The sequence below is a fragment of the Gorilla gorilla genome, chromosome 21, assembly GCF_029281585.2.
Source record: "Gorilla gorilla gorilla isolate KB3781 chromosome 21, NHGRI_mGorGor1-v2.1_pri, whole genome shotgun sequence".
Classification (NCBI taxonomy): Eukaryota; Metazoa; Chordata; class Mammalia; order Primates; family Hominidae; genus Gorilla; species Gorilla gorilla.
Genome location: NC_073245.2, coordinates 66,435,777 through 66,451,182, shown reverse-complemented (window position 1 = coordinate 66,451,182; position 15,406 = coordinate 66,435,777). Strand labels below are relative to the sequence as shown.

The 15,406-nt window shown below is 40.5% G+C and overlaps 1 long non-coding RNA gene across 1 annotated transcript in view; it reads right to left on the bottom strand.

The window, feature by feature from the left end:
• LOC129529081 (uncharacterized) overlaps positions 1 to 15,406 on the bottom strand; it is a 59,077-nt gene continuing 43,671 nt past the window's right edge. Inside the window, exons 4-6 of the long non-coding RNA XR_008674476.2 lie at positions 11,432 to 11,528; positions 7,273 to 7,351; positions 1 to 549 (exon numbers count right to left, since the gene is read on the bottom strand). This is a non-coding gene — a long non-coding RNA (uncharacterized lncRNA). The remainder of the gene's footprint in view (positions 550 to 7,272; positions 7,352 to 11,431; positions 11,529 to 15,406) is intronic.

The following is a 15,406-nucleotide window of genomic DNA, read 5'->3' as shown; positions in this document are numbered from 1 at the left end:
TTACCTGAGTCATGGTAATAGTCTTATTGAATAACACAATATCTGAGTCACTTGGATTCATGTAGAAAAAAAACACATGGGAAGTTTTATTTCTGATTTACTGGTTTTCAAATCAAGTCACAAGTTTGGGCATGAGGATAATATTATTTTTGTTGGCGAGATGAACTGATTGTGAGTGTAATATAAGTAAAAGTGATGGGGTTGACATTCCCAGGGACATTTTCAAAGGTGAAACTATGGACTCATTCATCACAAGTCTTCAGAACTTGTAAAGAAAACTTCTTCCTGTGGCATTCCATAAAATGACGATTTATCTGAAAGATGAAAGATAATTTCCCTTTGCTATCATCTCTTCAGATACTTTTCAACATCTGAGTTTTATTTCTCTACATCCATATGCAGCCTTGGCCTTGTGTAGGTGGAGGTCTCATTGAGTTCCATGAATACTGAGACTCCTCTTCCCCTAAAAATACCTCCTGATCCACTATTGATGCCTCAACTTCTCTTACCAGGAATTTCACAGAGACAAGGCTTCATCTGAGGATACGCCTGTGAGAGAAACAGATTTCGAATGAGATCAATAAGGAATTTCAGATTATTTTATGAGAGGTGGTTTTGAGAAAAGAAAAGGTAAGTGAGCAAGTATGCATCAGAGGTGAGGATAATATGTTAATAGACGACATTTACAGTGTATTTACTACCAGCCAGGCACTGTTCTACATGCTTTATATGAATTACCTCATTTAACCATTTTCATAGCCTTAGGACGTAGGTATTATCAAAATCTATATATTTTATAGATGAAGAAACAGACACAGAGATACTGAGCGATTTGCCCAAGGTTGTGTAGCCAGAAAGCTGGAAAGTTAGATTTAAACTCAGGTGGTCTGGATTAAATCAACCCCTTTTAACCACTGCACAAACCAGGCCAAGGAGATGAGGCCTGAGAAGTGCCGGATAGAGGCAAGAGTATCACAAACGGAATGTCGGCGCATCAAAAACAACTTCTGACTCTGAACTCTATGGGGGACATCCTGCCAGCTCTGTGTTAAGATTTGAAAAGAAAATGGACCATTCTCTTATTAATTTAAAAAAAAAAAATCTGAACATTTACAGAGTCTTTGTTAAAAGTCTGTTTACTGTCAGGGCTCAGCAAGTCCCGGAAATGAGCAGCTCAGGACCCTTTGAAGGTTTAAGAGAAGATGCCCTGAAACATCTGGGAAGAATACCGCCTCTTTTATTTATCACGTGGTTGCGATGGCCACATTTCTTGTTTATGAAGAACAGATGTCTTTCGTGGTTATGCAGCAATGGAATTTGTTGATGGATATTGGGGAGTCCGTAGAATTGATAAGAAGGCTGGACAACCAGGCCTGAATAAATAAGCAGGCATCTAGGGAAATTAGGCAGCCAAACTGTGGCCAAAATTTTACCAAAGGGAAAGTCTGGTTTGATTCATATTCATGGACACTATTACAAGCAATAACAGACTGCTGGCATTGGATGCTGAATTCTGTGGCTGCTGCCACCAAATGTATCTGAAGTCTGCAATGTTTCTTTGCACACTGAACACCTCCACACAGAGCATGGGATTGGCTGAGGTTAGTCACATGATCTCTAGCCACTGGAGAGCTGAGAGCCCGGAGTTTTGAGCCCCTTCAGCTTCTGGAATTAGTGCAAATGTCTGTTTTAGGATTTCTCTAAATACTCTAGGTTCAAATGTTGGTCAGCGAAGGACTCAAGATAAATGTGTATTTTGGAGTTGTATTTGTCATCTAAATGTAAGGAAAACTCAATAATCAACAAAGGTATGGAAAGACACTATACTCAAGATGGAAAATGGGGGATTATGGTAAGAGCTGAATGAAGACAGGATTTAAATTCTCTGCTCTCGGAATTTTCTTATTCGTAAAATGGTGGTCAACCTGGTATATATCTCATGACTTGTGAAGATCTAAGGAGATGGTGAGAGCTTGGAAATTCACAACTTTAAAAAATTAAACCTAAACATTAGAAATACTATTGTATATTAATTCCCCATTTCCACTAGAAGCAGAACTAACATGAATGAAGTTATGTAGCAGGGAAAGTGCCTTAAATTAGGATGGACTGAGAGAGATGTAGTGTTGAATTCTGAAGGACACCCAAATAATTGCTCTCCCTGTGAAACTGCATAGAAAATTCCACTCACATTCTTCAAACATCCTTGAAAATGTAACACCTTAGGCACTTTTTTCTCTAAAGCTAACCAGGTGGCTGTGACCCTTGGAAGTTGCTTCTAGGTGTGTGCTTTTCAATATATTATATAAATATTCCCTTCAGTAATCTTCTTTTAGGCTGGGCGCGGTGGCTTACGCCTGTAATCCCAGCACTTTGGGAAGCCGAGGCGGGAGGACTGCATGAGGCAAGGAGTTCAAGACCAGCCTGGCCAACATGGTGAAACCCTGTCTCTACTAAAAATACAAAAATTAGCTAGCCTTTGTGGCACACGCCTGTAATCCCAGCTACTCGGGAGGCTGAGGCACGAGAATCACTTGAACCCGGGAGGCAGAGGCTGCAGTGAGCCGAGATTGCACCACTGCACTCCAGCCTCGGCAACAGAGTGAGACTCTGCCACAAAAAAAAAAAAAAAAAGTAATCTTCTCTTCTTCTCTCATGGTGGAGGGTTCTAAAGACATATACATATAATTATGATATAAAATTATACATATAAAAATGCCACCTGGCCAAAATTTCCACCACAAATTAACCTGCTCAAAACATCTACCATAAACATTTCCTATGAAACTAAGGAATTCCCTTTTCTCTGGCTTCAGTTAATTTAGTTTTTAGTAATTTACCATTAGTAATTTACTGATATTTATGTGCCAATATTTATTGATGCTTTATATTCATGCTTTATATTCATGATCTTAGTTAATTCCTGAAGCAATTCTATGAAGTAAGTACAGCCATTTCACAGAAGCCAAAATTGTGTCTAAGAAAGATGGGCTCACTTGCCCAGTCTCATACCTTAAAAGCAGGTTTCTCTCACTCTGGTCTTAACCACTACTTATGGAAAATGTAAGTAGCAGAACTAGAGAGCAAGTGGAATTCTTGCAAAAAAATCAGGAGGGTTTATGGACTACACCATTAAGGGAGGCTGTGGTCTTTGGGAGTACTGAGTTTATTATTCACTCTGACAGAGTCCCTCACCTACCAGGGCTCAAATGCTAAGGCCCTCAGGTAGCTACCATCGTCTTTTCTCCACAGTCGAGTATGTTCTGGAAATGGAAAGCTGCCGAATGTCCACGCCACTGGTCATCAACGCATTCCGGCCTGGGCATTATTTAAATGTCCTGTGTGGGTGTTTACCTTCCATCCAGTTGTGTTCGGGAGGAGAACTCTGTAGGGAGTGAGTGTCCTTTGGTAATTAGCACCCCGCCCTGCCCCCGGTTATTACTGAGATTCTTCTCCAAGGTCCGGAAAGCTGTCTCTATCTGTGCCACTGTGGACCCTGGGACTTCAGGCAGGACTGGGGGACCAAGCTCCAGAACAGGGCAGGAAACTCCCTCTTGAGCCTCCATCACCCTACAAAGGCCCCTCTGCTCAAGGGAGCGCCCACCTACCTCTCCCTTTAGCCCTTGACTGCCTGGAGAGCTGGGTAAGAGCACACAAAGAGGGATGGCGAGCTCTCTGACCACCATGCACAGAGGCCCCCCCGCACGTGGAACCCACATCTCGAGGCACGATGGGTGGAATGAGTGTGGTTGACATCACTGGGTTCTAAAGTCCAGGCTCTAGACAGGCATCGCCATATTGGCCAGTGATTCCCAAACCTGGCTTCCCCTCGATTTCCCAGGTAACTTTAACCAAATTCTGGCTCATAGAGACTCCAGACAGTCTCATGGAGTAGGTCTCAGGTAGGGGCTAGAAATCAGCATTAATAAAACAAAACACTGCCCAGGTGATTCTAGGGGCTCAGCTTTAGTTCAGAACCATTGACATCCGGCATTTGATTTGAAGAGAGATTTGGGGAAGATTTTCCTCTTAAAGGGTGGCGAGCAGCGAAAGTAAAAAGATCAAGCATCTGTTCCCTAAACAACACTTTTCACCAGAGTCAGGTCCCAGATTGTGAGGATACCACCTTCTTGCCACAGGATGCCTAGACCTTTTTGGGTCCTGTATCAGACATTGAGAAGGGAGCCAATGAAGCGAGCCAGGTTTGGCCTTTTGAAGGCAAGGTGACATATCTCTCATCCTAGAAACTGAAAATTGATCGCACAGGTACCTGTGTTGGATTATTTTAATAATTTCTGCAGAATTAGAAGGCTGTCTCCCCGCATAACACTTTTGCTTACTCATTGGTCAGCCCGAGCATGAGATACAGTCGGTTGTTCTTCAATTACAAACAAGAAAAGTGGGGATTAGGTGGGGAGGAGAGGCAGCCAGTCTGACATGGGCTGCTGCTATTGGCAACATGGACTAATATTAGTACAGCAGGGTGGGGATGCTGCTAGGAGATTGAGAAATTCCTGTTTCATATTTTCCTGGAAACATAAGTTCCACTATCTTTTGGACTGAGAAGCACAGGTTATTACAAAAACAGGTTGGAAATGGCTTCACAGACATTCTGAATCATGTGTGCCATTAAATCATGAGTGCGGCGGGCGTGCATGCGTGGAAGATGTGTTTGTGGGAAGAGGTGCATGTGGGGGAATAGATATGGGTGTGTAATGTGGGTGCATGTTCGTGTTGGTGAGGAAAGTTGCATGGAGGTGTGCTTGCATGTGGGGTTGAGCATGTGAGGGCATGCAGCACTGGTGCCTGGGTGCACGTGTGGATGTATGGGTGTGTGCGCATGTGGGTGGGTCTGGGTGTGCCTATGCCTGAGGAAGGATTGAGTGTGCCTTGTGGTTGTTACAGATTTCCCACATAAAGGGAGCACACTGAGAATCTAACATGCTAGTGGAAATTTGAATATCTGAGACTTCAGTATGTAAAATAGAATTTAATCTTGCTATATGAGACTTCTGGAGATCCTAATCATGTTAACCTTCCATCAAGAATGAGCAGCACAATTTTTGCCAGTTTATATCCTTTCACACAATCACAGCCCTGTTGAAAGACCCATTTTATCTCAAGTTTCTCTATGGAAGAGCTTTGCTGATGACAAATTCTTTTCCAGTAGGTTAGGGAGAAATCCAAGTCCCTGAGAAATCTTGGGGCACTGAGTTGGAATTTTCCTGGAGTTGCCATTTAAGTGGCCTTAAATTAACTAGGGCTTGTTGTCAGGTATTTTTCACTTCTGAGGAAAGTGTCTGATTCAATCCAAGCTTTTTAGCGTTGATGCAGTCATTCAATTTTCCTGTCTGGGAACAAAAGGTAATTGCTGGTGACTGACATTGGTTTTAAAGACAGCCTAGGTAAATGGGAAAATTTTGGGGTACTTTTTTCCAACTCTTTTCCTGGATTGGTGTCTAATTTTTTTTAAAGGAGCACCAAGCAATCCTCAAAACAAATCTTGCTTTAGTTTCCTTTTACAATATTGGATAAAGCACCCTTAGGGCATGCTGTTAAGAGGATGCAACTGGAAACAAAAGAAGAGGCCTGATGCTGTTCCCAAACTGCTGGATTAAGTGAAAAAGCAGACGAGAGTCCCAGAAAGGCTAACAGATGTTCTTCTGGCTGAAAGAAAGATAAAGTGGATCTTCAGTGGGAGGGAGCAGCACCAGAAATGTTCAATAAATGGCTAAACATAAAAAGTTATGCTTCCTGTAATTCCTGTAATTCCTGTAATTTTCTTAAAAGGACTAAAGCAAGATTCACAGCATTGTAAGCTGGAATCTATAACGTAAGTAGAAGTAAAGGATATAATAACAAGAACACACAAACAAATGGGATGCATAACTAGAATTGTACTATTGAAGGCCATGACATCTTTTGACTCTAAATGGACTTTGATACATTCTGAATGCAAATTATTTGCCCTAGACAACCAAAAATAAACAAATAAGAGTTATAGCAAAGAAGCCAATCAAATACATAAAATAGAATGCTTAAAGATTTGATTAACCCCCTCCAAAAAGGCAAGAATAGAGCAATATTCTAACAGCAGTAGTACCAACAACAACAGAAGGAATAAATGGAAAACAACCCAGTTGATATTTGTAGAACACTACACTCAACAACTGCAAAATACATTTTCATTTTCAGTGCTCAATGGCATATTCCCCCAGATAAACTAAGTGCTGGATCGAAAAAATAAGTCTCAATATATTTTAAAAGATTAAAAACTTTAAGAGTATGTTCTCTGGTTACACTGGAATTAAATTGGAAATCAATAACCGTACAAGATAAGATATCCATAACAGTGTCCAAATATTGGGAGCTTAAGAGCAAAACAGAATGAGTAAGTGAAGTAATAAATATCATAGCAAAAATCTATGAAATAGTAAACAAAGAGAAATTTCATAAAGTCGGATCTTTGAAAAGATGACTATAATAGATAAACCCAAGGTAAGACTAATGAAAGAAAAAAAGAAAAGAGAAACACATACAAACAAAAACAATATCAGGAATAACAGAGGGGATATAATTACAGCTTTAACAGACATTAAAAAGATAATAAAGACATATGATAAACAATTATATGTCAATGATTCAATGTCTTAGAAAAAAATGGACAGATGTCCTGAAAAATCACAATATAAAAACTGACTCAATAAATAGAACTCTGCACCTAATAGAATGGCTAAAATTTGGAAGATCACAAGGAGTGTTGGGGAGGATGTAGAGGGATCAGAACTTTCCTATGCTGCTGGTAGGAATGTGAAAAGGTACAATCACATTGGGAAACAGCTCAACAGTTTCTTAAACAGCTAAACACCCAACCACAAGAGGAGCCAGCTATTCTACTCCAAGGTATTTACCCAAGGGTGGCACAACAGGAATAGGGGTTACACAGCCAGATGAAGCCAGTCATAGAAAATGGTTATTCTTTTTCATATCCAAGTCATGGGCATGCATTTTAAGCCCTACAAGTTATGAACATTCTTTGTGGAAAGGCAGGGATACAGGCAGTCTCAATGTGAACAAGGGTGATGGCTCAGGAGTCAGGGATCCCCGGGGGTTCAAATCACAACTGAGTGCTGTGTGACTTGGTGTCCTCCTGAGTTTCATGATCTCGGCTGCATCTTTTTTAGAAGTTTGGTGGGAGATTTAAGCGAGACGAGATGTGACTGGCATGTGGACTCTCAATCTACGTTAACTAGTCATTTCATTTTTCAGTACCTCAGAGTGGTTGGACACTTTGCTAATGACTCAGGCAGGCCACGTGTATTGAACATGCGTTCATCTCCAATAGAGATACCTAAAGGGAAAGACAAAGTAACAGATAGCTTGTGGTTGATTTGTGAGGGAAGCATATGTGATAAACACAAATAATACCAGATTAAAGCACGTGACATCAGATGGGCCATATATTATCAATTGAATAATAATAAGAGCTAATTTAAATAGGAGCCTACCCTCTGCCAGCACTGTGCTAAGTAATTGACTTATATTATCCTACTTAATCCTTACAATAATGCTATGAGGTAAATATTGCTTCCCCCAATTTAAAAAAGAATCTTCAGAGAGACTCACACAGCTGAAAAGTGAAAAAATGAAGGTGGCAACCTAATCTGGAGCCCACATGTGTAGCCACCACATTATGCCTCCAAACCAACAATTAAATATATTTTTCAAAAGCATACTGGATAGAACATCTATGTAAAATGAACAAAAATAAAGAAATAAAATACTGTTGATTTCAGGACTGGGACCTCTAGCTAGGTCCATGCATAATTATGCTCCATTAAATTGCTTAAGGCCAGAAAGATTATACCCTTTCCTAGTCCCAGATGATGTTTCTTATCATTAAAAATAAATAAAATCCAAATAGCAATATATAGGTTAGAATGACTATATCAGTCAGTATTCTTCAAATCGCAAGAGGAGAAACTCAGATCAAAGTGGAATAAGCAACATGAGGAATTTGTTGGCTCATGTACAGGAAATCCAGAGATGGATGAATGGCCCTGAACGATGGCATGAGGATCTGACATTCCCTTCTCTTCCCTGTCCTCCATCTCCTCTTTTAGTTTTGCTCTCCTTTGTGCTGGCTTTGCCATGAGGCCAGCCTTCTCTACTTGGTGGCCCCAGCAAATCAAGGGCCTCAAGTAACCTTCCCAGGGGAAAGAGTCTTCTGTTTCCTAGTTGCTCCAGCAAAAGTCTCCACATTCACTCTGATCTGACTAACCTGGAACATGAGTTCATCCCAGATGGATGCACTCAACTTTAGGCAAGAGGAAGGAATGTGTGGATTGGTCCTAAATCATGGGCTTTGCCTTGCAGGGTGAGATTAGCCTATGTGAACCACTCAGCAATCAGAAGACGAGATCTTGGTTGCTGGGCAGGTAAAACCCAAGGAAGTTCATCACACAGACTCCAGCTCTGTTTCATTTTAAACACATGATTTGAGAGCAAGTAGATTCCTCAGGGACAAGAACAGAGGCTAACCATGTGCTTCTAACCTTGCAGGTGCTCAAGGGTGTCTGTGCTGTGTTTGGCTGATCAAATGGCCTTCAAATAACTTCTAAATGTAATCTGCAGTGTTTGAGAAATTGACCAACATTTACATTCTTCTTATGCTTAGCCCATAGAACCTTGTTGCACCTGTGAACTGGTGGAAATAAAGAAGGTAATCCTAATGATGTTATTCAGTTTATTTCTTATTTTAAGAGCTTCATGTCTATTTAAAGACTCTTAACTTTCACACCTGTGCCACTAAACAAAATGATCTTGAAAAAATAAAACACCTCTGCAATATGAAAGCATGCCAACCAGGAGCCATTTGATAATTAGATTTAGAGATGGGAGTAGGGAATATGACCTCTTTGTCTTTAGAATAAATATTAAATATACTTATGCATCTGATCAGCATCCTTTGTGCTATTCTCTTCGTGGTTCTCTTTACATCTTGAGCTCAAGATGCTGAGAGAGGCCCCCTGCCTCTTTTCCTTCAGGCGTTAGCGAAGCTGACCATTTCCCGCAATTTAAGTCTGAGCTCAAATGTTAGTTTTATGCCTATCTGAAATTATACTATTTCTTTGTTTACATGTGTGTGATCTGTCTTCCCCAGTAGAATTTGAGCTCCAAAAAGCTAGGTGCCTGGTCTGCTTTGCCCATCACTGTATCCCTAGTGCTAGGAATGGTGCCTGGCACGTAGTAGATGCTCAATAACCGTCTCTGGACTGATTCCACTTCCAAAGAATTCTAACTGGACAGAGTATAAAACAAATCAATAAATCATTGGAAATTCACATTACATTATTTTTCAATGGAAAGTCCCATTATTCTAAAGGAATCTGTGAATATTCACATAAACAAGTAAGATCCCAAATTATTCCATGCAAGCTGCAATAGGACTGAACTCTGAGAAACTTCCTCCTCAATGCTGTAAACACCACTGTTTCATATGGCACAAAAATCAGAAGGAGGTTACATCGCTGTTCTCTGTTGGTGAAAAATCAAGTAATAAAACCTGGATTGTGAGGGGTGTTTCGCAATTGCTACTGCACAAAGACTGCGTAAGTACTCTGCTAACTGATTTTTTTTTTCTCAAAGATGAAAGGACACTTCCAGACTTTTCTTGGCCTGGAATTGTTTTGTTTGCCACTTTATGTTCATAAACAAAAAAACCGGATATCCCTATTCACTCCTGGAGTTTACTCATCTAACCACAGAGGTACTTTCCACCAGGTGCCTTTAGGTGCCAATTTCCTATCAAGGTGTATGCTTGTTGGTTCATATTAAAGCTCTGGCAAAAACGCATCCTAAGCTCAATCATGCTGCAGAATGCTGTCCAAGTCAACACCAATAAGATGCTATGTGGAGGCAGGATTTTGACATATAGGAGCAGAGCAAACTATACTTTGGGTCCAAATTAATCAACAATAATAATCCTGTCATGGAATTTCCCCAATTTTCACTCTGATGGTATTAGCCAAGTCATATCATGCAAGAAAGGATAAAATAGGTATCTATATGATGATGTAATTTTAAAACTGAATTATGAAACATGTATGGCACCATTGGAACATTTTAAAAAATCAATGGATATTTTTCATTAGCTGGCTTTGCTTGACTCTAACTCAGCAGTTATACTCCATCTATATCTTCCCAAATATTTTACACATATTAATTCATTTAATAAATTCTCTGTTTTCATGTGGAGATAACCCGTTAAAGAGTGCACATCTGTCTCACACAGATCTCTATTTTACTAGATATTTTGAAAACAGGAAAAAAACAAAAGAAAATGTTTCTTTATATATAAGGTTTGCAATTAGACATACCTTTTTACCAGGAGCTAAGTTTAACAGAAAGATAGACTCAATTGCACAAGTACAGTTATAACAAGTAAGGCACTTAATCGCTGTTATTTTTGCAATAGTATTATTTGACAAACATTTCTTGAGTATACCTAAACTGATCTGGGCATAGCTATAGGTGCTAGGAATACAGCAGAGGGTAAGACAGACAGTCTTCCTGTCCTCAGGAAGCTGGCATCTTGAAGCAAGCTAGACTTTAAGTTACAGGGCAATAACTATATAATATTATTATAATTATAATACTATAATAATATGTAAGAGACACTGTTATGATTTCTATTTTATAGATGAGGACAAGGTAACAATGGTAATATGTTAACAGGGTAGATTCAACCCAGGTCTGGCTTAAACTCTGTAAGAAAGTGAGGTTTTGTCATTATAAAATGGAAAACAACAAAACTTACCTTACAGCGTTGTTGTGTGGGTGGAGACAATACAATGTCTGCCACACACATAGTAGTTCCTTAATAAGTTATAATTTGTAGTAATGGTGGAATGATTCATAAACTTGAGTGTGCATACTGTATTTCTCATCTCCTTTGCAATAAAGCAGCTCTTTAGTGATAAATCTGTAGAAAAGTTCCCCCCACCCTGCCCCACCCGGAACTGCATTTTAAAGCACTTAAGGTCCATTTTTCCATACCTGTAATATAACTTTAATTTACCAACATGACTGAATTCTACTCAGAAATTATCAAGCAAGTACAGAGGCCAAACAGATTTTAGTGAAGACAATCGTGTTCTGTCTAACATTTTTAGTATTTATCTTGACCTTCCTGAGACACAGGTATAGTAACCTCAAATTTTACCATTAAGGAAACTAGACTCAGAGAAGTTAAATAACTTGCCCAAGATCACACAGCTAATGAGTGGTGGAGCCATGGTTTCAGCCCAAGCTTTTGAGACCGAAACTATTGTTTTTGTCATATAGAACTATTTTCTATATGACCCATACATAAAGCCCTCCAGGATTCCCAACGATTTCCTCAGAAAACAAAGAATACATTGATACTAACCTTTCTCCTTTTCACTTGGGAATGAGGAAATAATCAATAATCAATTTCCCATTATTTGCTTATTGGGTGCTGGCCAACATAAACAGCACTGTGTCATCTGCTTTAGGAGAAACAAAAACAAAGACAAAAAAACAATGCCTATAATTTCAAGAAGGTTTGTCTAATTGGGCAAAGAACTCCAAGACACATGTAATAAAGATTATGACCTTAATTATTTGACAGCCCAGTTCCTGTAGTTCTTAATGACATTAACAGTGAGCACGTGTGCTAGGGACTTTCAGTGTTTTATCATCCTCAGAAAAACCCTATGCAGTGGGAACTACCATGATCACCATTTTTTTTTTTTGAGATGGAGTCTCACTCTGTCGCCCAGACTAGAGTGCAGTGGTGCTATCTCGGCTCACTGCAACCTCGACCTCCCAGGTTCAAGTGATTCTCCTGCTTCAGCCTACCAAGCAGCTGGAATTACAGGCACCCACCACCATGCCCAGCTAATTTTTGTATTTTTAGTAGAGACGGGAGTTCGCCATGTTGGCCAGGTTGGTCTCGAACTCTGACCTCAGGTGATCCGCCTGCCTTGGCCTCCCAAAGTGCTGGGATTACAGGTGTGAGCCACTGCACCTGTCCTGATCGCCACTTTTGAGAAGAGGAAACTAAGGCTGAGAGAGAGAGAAGTAAATTGTCCCTGGTTTTTCTAGCTCCTCAGTGGCTGAGCTGGGATTTGAATTCACCAGCATTTCATTGCTAATCTTCCTTTGGCTTTATTCAAGTATACAGTTTCTTGAGTCAGAGATATCTAAATTGCCTCCCTTCTGTGGACTCTGAAAAAACCAAGGCATGCAATACAGTAATGCTACAAGGTCGTATTTGCTGGGCACTTTACTGTGCTATGAATTTTATTTGCAGTGTTCTCACAGCAACCCTGTGAAATTGGCTATTGTTACTACTCCTGTTTCCATGAAGCTTGAACTTTACCGTGAGGTTGGAACCAACACTGTCCATTTAACAAATGTGGCAAGTAAGTCCTCCAGGTTTCCACAATCGGAAAGTGGATCTAGTACTCACGCCCCAGTTTAGGCAAAGTTTTTTGTGTTTGTTTTTTTGAGATGGAGTCTTGCTCTGTCGCCCAGGATGGAGTGCAGTGGCATGATCTCAGCTCACTGCAACCTTCACCTCCCGGGTTCAAGCAATTCTCCTGCCTTAGCCTCCCGTGTAGCTGGGATTACAGGCATCTGCCACAACACCTGGCTAATTTTTGTGTTTTTTAGTGGAGACAGGGTTTCACCATGTTGGCCAGGCTGGTCTTGAACTCCTGACCTCAAGTGATCTGCCTGCCTCACCCTTCCAAATTGCTGGAATTACAGGCGTGAGCCATCATGCCAGGCCTAAGCAGTTTTAAGCACAAAACTATATTATTATTGCATATACTTGAAAGTGTTTTGTATTTTCCAGTGCAGAGAAACCAGCCCTTGAACTCCTACAGGCTCCTCCACCCCACCCTCATTATACATGTGTACACAGGTGTGTGAACTCACACACACATGTTGTCATGGGTGGTCCCTTGGTATGAGGGCTGAAGTCTAATTATCCATTCCGGGACTTGGTAAGATTTCCCAGAGCAAAACAGAGGGCCTGAGCCTGTCTCAGTAATGATGGCAAGCATTTATGAGGCATTTCAAGATCTCTCATTAGTAATTCCTGACAAGATCCCTGTCCGGATGACTCATAGAGGCTAAGTAGTGAGTGAAGGATGAGGACAAATGAGGAATAGTGAATTCCTGGAAGCGGAATCAAAAATAGTCATTTTGAATTTAATCATACTTCTCAAGGACAGGTATGTATTGGGGTCAATGAAGTTTCAAAGAACTAGTCTTGCTTTCCTCTGCAATCCGGTCTAAAAATTACTGGGGATTTTCTCCACTGAACATGAGAAACCAATATCCCTGAAACAGGAATTTTCTTTTTAGCTATCATGTAACTAATGATTGCCCATATATTTAAATATCTATTTAGAGTATATAAAGCTATATAGCATGAAACTCTTAGAAAAACCTAGCAAATCTGAAATTATTTCCTCTTCTCCTTGTGCATATCTGCCAAAAGAGAAGGAAAAGAAAGAATAATTGGGAAAATTACTCAATAGCTGAAATAACAATAGACCATTCACTGTGTCCAAGCACCTCACCAGAATCAAGGTACTCAGTAGTGAAAAACATAGACCTTCTGTTTAGAGCTATTTTTTTTTTTTTTTTTTTTTTTGACAGAGTCTTACTCTGTCGCCCAGGCTGGAGTGCAGTGGCGCGATCTCGGCTCATTGTAACCTCCGCCTCCCGGGTTCAAGCGATTCTCCTGCCTCAGCCTCCTGAGTAGCTGGGATTACAGGCATACACCACCACACCCGGCTAATTTTTGTATTTTTGGTAGAGATGGGCTTTCACCATGTTGGCCAGGCTGGTCTCGAACTCCCGACCTCAGGTGATCCGCCCACCTCGGCCTCCCAAAGTGCTGGGATTACAGGCGTGAGCCACTACACTCAGCCAGAGCTATTCTTTTTCACCACCGTCAGCACATAAAACGTTTGCCTCACACTGCCCCACACATACTGACATGGTAGGCATTCTGATCCCCCCCACTTTCCTCTTGGTGATAATTCTCATTTAAGAAATACTTCCAATATTCTGAGACACTCTGGCTTAAGAAAAAGTGACATAACATAGCATGATGTATATGGGTGTATTATTTAGGGCTCAGCCTAGAATCAGAAAATATTGGGTCTGAATCCCACCTGAGCCAATGGTAATGTCTGTGACATTGGGCAAATTATTTAGCTCTGTAAGAGTCAAGGGTTTTTTTGTTTGTTTGTCTTTGATTTTTTTTGTTTTTTATTTTATTTCATTTTATTGACATTGGGCTGAGATGAGAACTAAACGGAAAAAATGATGTAAAATGTCTAGCTCAGTGCCTGACTTATCATAAGCCCTAGAAAGCTTTCATGAGAATATTATATAACATATGGAATCTACATACTGTATGCAATCTATACTATATTATGTATATTTAGTGTGTATTGCATATAACATAATCTATAGTGTATGCTGTAACACATATACCATACAATGTATATATAAATATGTACAAGATTCATAAAGTTTAGTATATATCAATAGCTATTATTTTTATTAACATAAACAGTCATTAGCCCCTCCAGACAAATCAGAAATGATGGTGTTAAAGCTTAAGCTGGACTGCAAAAGATTTTTAAGAAACAAACTAGAGGCTTACAAAAGAATTTACCAGGGAAGGATTTGCCAACACTCGGGGCAAAAATGACTGAGACACGTAACTGAAAAGCAGGGCGAGGAAACAGAATGTCCCTCCGCTCCTCCCTGGCTGGTGGTAGTTTTGTATTGGATCAGGTTGAAAGGATTCGAGCCACTTTAAAACAATCAACAAAAATCTCCAACTTCCGTTCCTGAATTAGCAAAGCGAGTTCTACTCTTGCCGGCCGCGATAACTCTAGAAATTGTGTATGTTTGTCACTGGACCTGCCTAGGACGCACCTTGGGGGAGAGGGGGAGTACTGGAGGCGGTGGTTTCAAGCTCTGTGTGCCCTTCCTTTGCACAAGGTAGTCGGTGTACAAGAGCAGAGGCGGGCAGTGGACATAGGGGAGGTGGCCCAGCCTGAATTCAAGCATCGTTGGTGCAAGCCACGCTCTCAAGGCGCATTTCCTAACTTCCTAAAGAAGTAACAACAGCAACTAATTTTTATTGACTGTTGACTATGGACAAGGCTTCGTTGTTGCCGCTTTACGTGCATTAATTCATTGAATCTGCAAAACAACCAAACATGAAACAGCAGGAAGGAAATTCTACAAACTCCCCTTCTTGCTCAAGTTAAGAAAGTCTCCTCTTCTGGTGCATTTCAGTAAGACTCAAATCCTCCCCACCCTGGGAGGCGCAGAAAGCCAAACTTCC